The following is an 8,746-nucleotide window of genomic DNA, read 5'->3' on the forward strand; positions in this document are numbered from 1 at the left end:
CCATTTTCTTCTTCAAAAGACCAATTTGTTGCCATTGTTTGGCATTTTGACAATCAATCCAAAACCTTCGTTTTCCATGAAAATTGATCATCTGATCCGCCCATTTTGCTATCCTTCTTGATGTCACCTTTGGTATGGGAGATATAGGAAATATTCTTTGGCCAGCAGCAAAGTTCTTCCCATCGTCTCCGTTCCTACAAGGAGTTCAATGATGGAAGACAATTTTTTTGGGGTGTTTGCTGAGAGTGCTTCTCAACCTCCTTGCCCGTCGTTGCAGCGATGTATTTAGGAAGGCGATATGAGGGCGCTTCATCTTCCTTTCTGTTTGCTGAGAGTGCTTCTCGACTTCTCTGCTTGTCTTTGCAGCAGTGCGATCTGGATGGCGATCAACACCAATACATCCTCTTACTTGGCGATCGATCGGAAGATTAGTTTGCTCTTAATTGTAGTTTATAGAGCATTTAGTATCTTGTATTTCGCAGCTTTGTAATGAACATTTGATAATAAAGGAATTTATTTAAACGTATTTTGCTCTGGCCCTTTTTACTTTACGATCGTTCAATGCGATTTGGTTACGCTTTTATTTGTTCACTTTCCCATAAGGAAGGAACATACTTTTTCAAATATTTGCCATTAATGAACCTCATGTGCTTGGTGCCGTTTAGATCTTCCAAATGATAGGCTCCATTAGGCAATACATTATTCACTTTATATGGTCCTTCCCAATTGGAAGACCATTTGCCATACTTTGGATCTTTGCTATCCAAAGGGAGTACTGTTTTCCAAACCAGTTCGCCCAGACTGAACGACTTGGCTATAACTTTTTTATTATAAAATTTAGCCATTTTCGTTTTTGAACTTGCAATCTATCTAGGACGTCTAACTTTAATTCGTCCAACTCTAATAAGTTTTGAACTAGTGATTCGGTATACTCATCATCATTTAACTTATGTTGCAAACACACTCTGATCGATTGCACGTTGATTTCCATAGGCAAAACGGCCTCCTGTCCATAAGGAAGTTGGAAAGGAGTAATTTTGGTACTTGACCGAGGCGACGTCCTATAAGCCCATAAGGCCTTGTTCAGACATTCGTGCCAATTTCTGGCATTTTCATCTATCATTTTCCTTATAATATTTTTTAGAATCTTATTAGAAGATTCTGCTTGCCCATTGGATTGAGCGTAATATGGTGTGGAGTTTACTAATTTAATTCCAAACTCGCTCAAGAATTTATTCACTTGATCCCCATTTAAAGATGTCCCGTGATCTACCATCAAAGTTTGTGGAATTTCAAATCTATAAATGATGTGATCACGGATAAATTTTATGACATTCTTCTGGGTGATCTCCTTTAAAGGTACCGCCTCTACCCACTTAGTGAAATAATTGGTTGTAACTATAACAAAAGTATGTTGCTTGGACGATGGGGGATAAATCTTCCCTATCAGGTCTATCGCCCAACCCTTGAACGGCCAAGGTTTAATAATAGGTGCCATCTCTCGTGCTGGCGCCCTTTGTATTGGACCATACTTTTGACATGCTAAACAACTCTTTGCATACTGAACGCATAATTCTCCAATTTTTGGCCAAAAATATCCAGTCCTAACAATTAACCATCTCATCCTTTGGTCGGCTTGATGAGCTCCACATATCCCTTCGTGCACTTCAGTCATGATCGTCCTGACTTCTTGTAAACTTACACATTTTAGCAGTATACCATCAGAGCATTTCTTGAACAACTCTTCATCTATCAGTGCATAGTTAGCAAATGCAACTTCATTTTTCTACTATCTCTTTTATTAGGTTCTTTAAGGAACTCCTTAATCTCTGCCCTCCAATCCATTGCATCTCCATCTTGTATGCAATGAAGTTCAATCCTTCTCGCCCTTCTTTGGATCACGGGTAATATTGTTCCATACTCACAAGTAGACTTCCAATTTAAAACCTTTGAGTACCCTGAGGCCATCTGGGCCGACTCATTTGCCACGTCATTGTATATCCTATTAATGCATTGAAGTTCTACTTGGTCGAATTCTTCTAATAACTCTTGGGCGATTTCATATTGACTCATGATGGAATCACTTTGACATTTAAAATCACCAATCGGTTGGTGAATTACCAATTGAGAATCGCTTCTAATGTTTACATTTTTTACTCCCATATCTATCATTAGTTCTAGGCCCACGATTAAGGCTTCATATTCAGCCTGATTGTTGTGCACATCCTATCCAAAGAAAATGCGAACTTGTAGCAAATCCCTAAAAGATTTATCAATGCTACTCCTACTCCTGCACCTTTAGAGGTTTTTGACCCATCAAAATACAACACCCAAGGTTTTAGCTTGAGCAAATTGATTTCTAATTCAATTTCTTCAGGCATGTCAAGACATGGATGATCGGCTAGAAAGTTAGTCAAAACCTGATTTTTGATTGCTTTTTGGGGTATGTATTGTATTTCAAATTCAGATAAAGTTAACGTCCAAAGTTCTACCCTTTGGTGTAAAATAGGGCGAGAGAACATATACTTAATCAAATTTACTCTAGAAATCAAATAAACGGTTACGGGCCGTAAATAAGCCCTTAATTTTGTACATGTGAAATACAATACAAGATATAATTTTTCGATAGCAGAGTAATTACATTCACATTTTGTTAACCGTCTACTCAAGTAGTAAATCGCACTCTCTTCACCAAATTGGTCTTCTTGCGCGACCATTCCAGCTATTGATTCTTTTTCAGTTGATACATACACTTTCATTAGCCGTCCTTGGATTAGTGACACCAACACTGGTGAACTTGATAAATAAGTCTTCAGGTTTTCAAAAGCCTTTTGATGTTTTTCTTTCCAGACGAATTCGTCCTGATTTTTCAGCTTTAAAAGTGGCGAAAAGATTTTAGTTCGCCCTGCACAGTTAGAAATAAAGCGTTTTAAAAAGTTTACTTGGCCTAGAAACCTTTGCAATTTTTTTTTGTTGCTAGGTGGTTTGGCCTCTAAAATGGCCTTCGCTTTATTTTTATCAAGTTCAATCCTTTTTTTGTATACCAAGAAAGTTCCCTGCATTAACACCAAATGCACATTTGAAGGGATTCAACTTTAGTTTATATTGCTTCATCCGCTCAAATGAACATCTTAACTGTTCGAAATGGTCCTCTTCTTTAATGGATTTGACCACTATATCATCTACATACACTTCAACAAACTTACCTATCATATCATGAAAAATTAAATTTATTGCCCTTTGATAAGTTGCTCCTGCATTTTTCAGGCCGAAAGGCATGACTACCCATTCAAAACATCCTAGAGACCCAGGGCATCTAAAAGCAGTTTTGTGTATGTTTTCCTCAGCTATATAAATTTGATTGTATCCTGAATACCCATCCATGAAAGAATACATGATGTGTTTGGCAATTGAGTCTACTAAAAAATCTACCGTGGGCATTGGATACTCATCTTTGGGTGTGGCTATGTTTAAATTCCTAAAGTCTATGCACACCCTAAGTTTACCATTCTTTTTTAGTACTGGCACGATATTGGACAACCATTCGACATACCTGGCTGTTCTAATAAAGCCTGCTTTTAATAATCGCTCTACCTCTTTCTTAATTTCAGGGAGTACATTAGGAGTAAAACGTCCGGGAGGTTGCCTATGAGGTTTAAAATTAGGCTTAGTTGGTTATCTATGTTCCACCAAGTCTCTATCTAAACCAGGCATTTGTTCATATTCCCAAGCAAAACAATCTTTATGCTCCTTTAACAAAGCGATTAATTTATCACTAACCTCTTGATCGAACATCTGGCTGATGAATGTTGGACGATCTTCTCCTTCATTGCCAATATTTACTTTAATCAGAGGGTTTTGTACTTGAGCGTATCCAGGCTTGATGATCCGCATTACTTCATCGTCCAGCTCCCTTGTAAGCACTTCTTCTTCTAAACAATCCACCTTGTTGACTTCTCGGCCAATACGTTGTTCCAATTCGAATACTGCTGATTTGTCTTTCAACGCTTTCAGGGATGCCTCTTCTTTCATCTTGTCCTAGTTTGAAAGTGGTTTGCAAGAGGCATAACTGGTTGACAAATTTGGCCTACTAACTTATTCATTATTTCGTTAAAAGTACTCAGTTGTTTGGCCATGTTGTCATAATGTGTATTCCCATTCTGGGTAAATCTTTCCATATTATGAATATTTCGAAGATTTACCTGTTCAACGACATCTTGTGTGAGTTCTCCAAGTAGTGCACGCATAGTTCGAGGACTCAACTCTGCCATTGATTCAAAACGATCGTTACTGCTCTGATTCTGTCCATCTGTTCGTGGAGAGCTATGCTGCTCCTCATATCACTCGATCACAGACTGGACTCCTCCCTGACTTGCTACTTCCTTATCGGATCTCTGAGGCATATTGTTTCACCTTTTGTATCTTCAACACCAAACACCACTGTCCCACCGGGCGTGTCAAACTGTTTTGCACGGGTTAGTCGCTAACAATTAAAAAGGGATCAGACGATTGTGTAAGGGACAAACCTTTTGAGACAAAGTCCCAAAAAGGAGTGTTTTTATTGGCGATGACTTTACAATTGGAAAATAAAAACAGAATGCCTCCAAGGGACGCAAGCACACGAGTTACTGAAAAAGAAGTGTTTAAATCTAAACTAAGAAATTTAAAGTTACATATTCTCTGTTTGAGAGTGTTTGATTCGGGGTCCTTTTTGCTCTATGTCTTTTCTTCCTTTTATACTCTCTGGATGATCTCTTCATGATCAACCGCTTAAAAACTGCTTGATCGCTCTATAACTGCCCACTTTCCTCGTAGTGGCCAATTTGTCATGGAACTGCCTTCTCTAACTGCTGCCATTACTTTTTGTCGTTGAACCGTTTTTAATTGAATTCCTGGAATCGTGAAACGTGATACGGCTACTCAATAACCGTTTCATTAACCGCACCTTTGGGTAACCATAACATCTTACGTTTGCTAAGATCCTGGGCGACTCGAAAGTTTGGACGAGAACAGGGGCACAGTTTTGGGCGACTGCATGGCAATCCATTCGTTCAAATTTTCGGCGACTTGTAACCTTGGGCAATGGTATTACCGCGTTCATGGACTTCCCTATTTGAGCCTTTATCCTGCATTGCCTGATTGGGTCGTTCTTTGGGCTATTTGATTTTGGGGATCTTCCAATTGGGCTTCATTCCTTGGGCTATTCGACTTGGGCTGAACTTTTTATGTGTCAACAGCTATTAATGCAATTTTAGTAGTATAATACATATGCATTTGACTAGCTTCATTAAAAAAAAAAGTATTTATGATCGAATATATGTCGAAGCTTTCTTTTGCCAAATAAATTTGTGGAGAAAAAAGGGTAATGAGCACATAACGTCATTATTTTTCACTACTATTGTTGGAAAATATTTTTATCTATCTTTTTATTTAGGCATTTTCACTCTTTTTTTCCACCTTGTCATTGCGCAGAAGGTCACTTTCATCAATTTTCTCAATTAAAAGTCGTGAAATGACAAATATACCCTTATATTCAAAGAAAAGAAAAAGAACTAATTACAACCATAATCCCTTTCATTTTTTAGTATTTTCACTCTTAATTGTACCTTTAATTGAGCAAACCATCATTTCTATCAATTTTCTTCTAGTTTATCAATAAACAGCTTTGAAATGACGAATATATCTTTCTATTTAAATTCAAAATTTTTTTTAAAAAAAATTAAAATTTTAAATTCTATTTTAAAAATAATTTATTAGTGAAAATGAGTTCCAAATAAATTATTAAGAAATTAGAAATTAAAAAATTATTGTCTTCAATTTCCTTTTTTTTTTTTTTTTTAAAGAGGGTATTTAGTGCTTGTTTGGCAGGAATTTTAATAATTGATTTTCTGACCGTTAGAAATAAAGTGGATCTTATTTGCGAGACATATGCTTCTCTACCATATCTGTATAAAATAGAATAGCCCATTGATACAGAATGGTAAAGAGGCCCTATATTAACATCGACCATAGAAATGAAAGGTTAATCCTTACCATTCCATACCAGACCAGACGACGGGTTCTCTGCCCCTGCGGGGATGGAGCTTTAAAAGTTTTGAGAATTCAAGAGAAGTTCACGAGGCGCACTTTTCACTACTATTTGTATGTTTACCAAAAATACACTAAAAAATGTAACTCTCACTACTATCACTTACAATGGACGTAACCATATAGAGTTCTCATGGGCATTTTGGATGCTACTATTGAAATAGCCCTTCTAGCTGCTGCTGCTGCACGAGCCATTCCCGCGTGCCAAACGAATATTTTACAGAGAGCCAACAAGGAATTCCATTAATAACCGGCCGTTTTGATCCTTTGGAACAATGAAACAGGTTTCCAGAAGTCCACAGAAAAATTATTACTAATTGACCCAAAGTTGTTCAAGAAAATAATCTTTATTCTAAAATTATAAAAAAATGGGATATGGCTCTGGGAACCTTATTCCTACATGACTTGATCAATTCGATTAGGCACTCGCTATCTATTTTCATTATTCAAATTTGAATTTTCGAATTGAAAGAAATATTGAGAGAGATCAAGAATTCTTACTACTTCTTAGATTCATGGACCCAATTCAATTCATCGATTCTCCGAGAGTTCACAATTGCTGCGAGAAAACATATTAATGATAAGGAAGGTATTTTTGTTATGCTACTAACAACGTTGGCTCAGAAACACAAAAGTACTATATGTGCTTTATGAATGTCAACTAAGTATTGTAAGTAAATTGCTCCCGATTGTTCAATCATTTGACTCAAAAATAACGGTTGGAATAGTGAAATAACTGTCAAAAATTGATTTTAATTGGCTTAAAATCTATACTGAACAACTACTTAGTCATTTCACAGTTTTTTATTGAGAAATTGAATGAAACTAGAAAAAAATGATGGTCTGCGCAGTTAAAGGTATGATTTAGGGCAAAAATGTCAAAAAAATGAAAAGTATGAACATTTTTTCACAATAATTATAAAAGGCGTGGACATTATGTGCTAATTACCCGTTTAATTATTTATTTGGGACTTGTATGCATATTTAAAAAAAATTGGGACTATGAATGCTATTATTCTTCCATTTTGTTTTATTTAAATAGAATAGTATTTCATCATTTCACAATTTTTAATCGAAAAAAAGTGAATGAAAATGACATTTTGCACGTAAGTATGCCAAAAAATGAAAGAAAATGACATTTTCCACAATAATAGTGAAAAATAAGGATGTTATGTGCACTGGCGGATCCAGCACCAGGCGAGCTCCCGCGGCCGCACGTGCTGGATCCGCCGGGAGCCCCTTTTTTTTGTTGACAGTAAACAAAGTTTTACATTATATTTCTGGTAATTCCTTTTCATTTACAACGTTTCTCCTAGCTTAGTTGGTTAGAGTTTGCACACACTTTTTGGAGGTCCTGGATTCGAATTTTATACCAACCAGTTCATTGTATAATAATTTTAGTTCTAAATAATGAGGCTACCAGAGGAAATCGAACCTGTGAGCTTTTGATAGTGCTATTGATAACTTAACCATTAGGGCAGTTGTTGGATTGTGACATTTAGTTTAACAAATTAATATATATTAGATTTTAGCGGTTTTTAATGCAATTGTAAATATTTGAACTCGTGCTCTTTGTTTGAATTATACAAAACTTGACAACAATGTCATTTCGTGAGTACGATTTATTTTTATAATAGAATTATATATGTTCAATTTCAATAAAATAATTGTTACATTTAAATTTTAGGCATTGTTTGATTCTCGTACATTTCAGAACATATTTTTTTCTCTTATTTTTAAACATACATTCTTTAATAAAATAATATTACACAAAAATTTAAAACTTTTCTTTATTTTTAATCACACATTCTCCATCAAATCACTATTTCAAAATACATTTTTTTTTGCAAAAAATGGACATCAAACGAGCTTTTAATGTTTTATTGCGGCCGACGGTCGACGATTAACGGCCGCCCATACTGATTCAAAATCCTGGATTCGCCACTGGTTATGTGCTAACTACCTAGGAAAAAAATATGCATTGCCATCTCTCTCTCTTTTTTTTTTTTTTTTTTTTTTTTTTTTTGCTTAGGTACTAGATTTTATTTCAGTAAGGAAAAAGTCAATGAGAATTCTTTCTAGGTGGTGGAAAAAGAAAAAATGACTACTATTTATAATTTAACATAAAATATTCGAAATGATATACGAAAAGTCCAAGTTGTTATTTTGCCAAATTATCCGCTTTATTGGCGGCCAGATAGTATCCACAATGGAGATACGACACTATCGTGCGGATGTGATTTTCAGTACATCTCAACGTGCAAAATATATCCACACACCACCACAAAAAGCAATTTACCGTCCAACTTTAATCTTATTTGTCTTACATTTTCGTTGATCAAGACTGTGTAATAGTGTAGGTCGAATTTGCATCAAGTCACTATTGAACGACATAATTTCTCATAACATTGTGTTGAGTTTACGAGTAGTTACTGAAAAGAGATTGAGATTTATATATGTGCATGCTGTTATGAAGACGTCTCTCATTTTCTTAACAAATTAGATAGTTGGAACTTTAACTACAGAATATAAAACATCACGAATTTTGAAAGCTGAATTTTAATCCATCTGTTTGATTTGTTCTGCTTTGCTAAATATAATCTCCGTATTTGCAACAAGCAAAAAAGAAAATCCTTTCATTGAATTATGATTTTGCCAA

Source organism: Olea europaea, chromosome 13 (assembly GCF_002742605.1).
Source record: "Olea europaea var. sylvestris chromosome 13, O_europaea_v1, whole genome shotgun sequence".
In the NCBI taxonomy this organism is placed as follows: Eukaryota; Viridiplantae; Streptophyta; class Magnoliopsida; order Lamiales; family Oleaceae; genus Olea; species Olea europaea.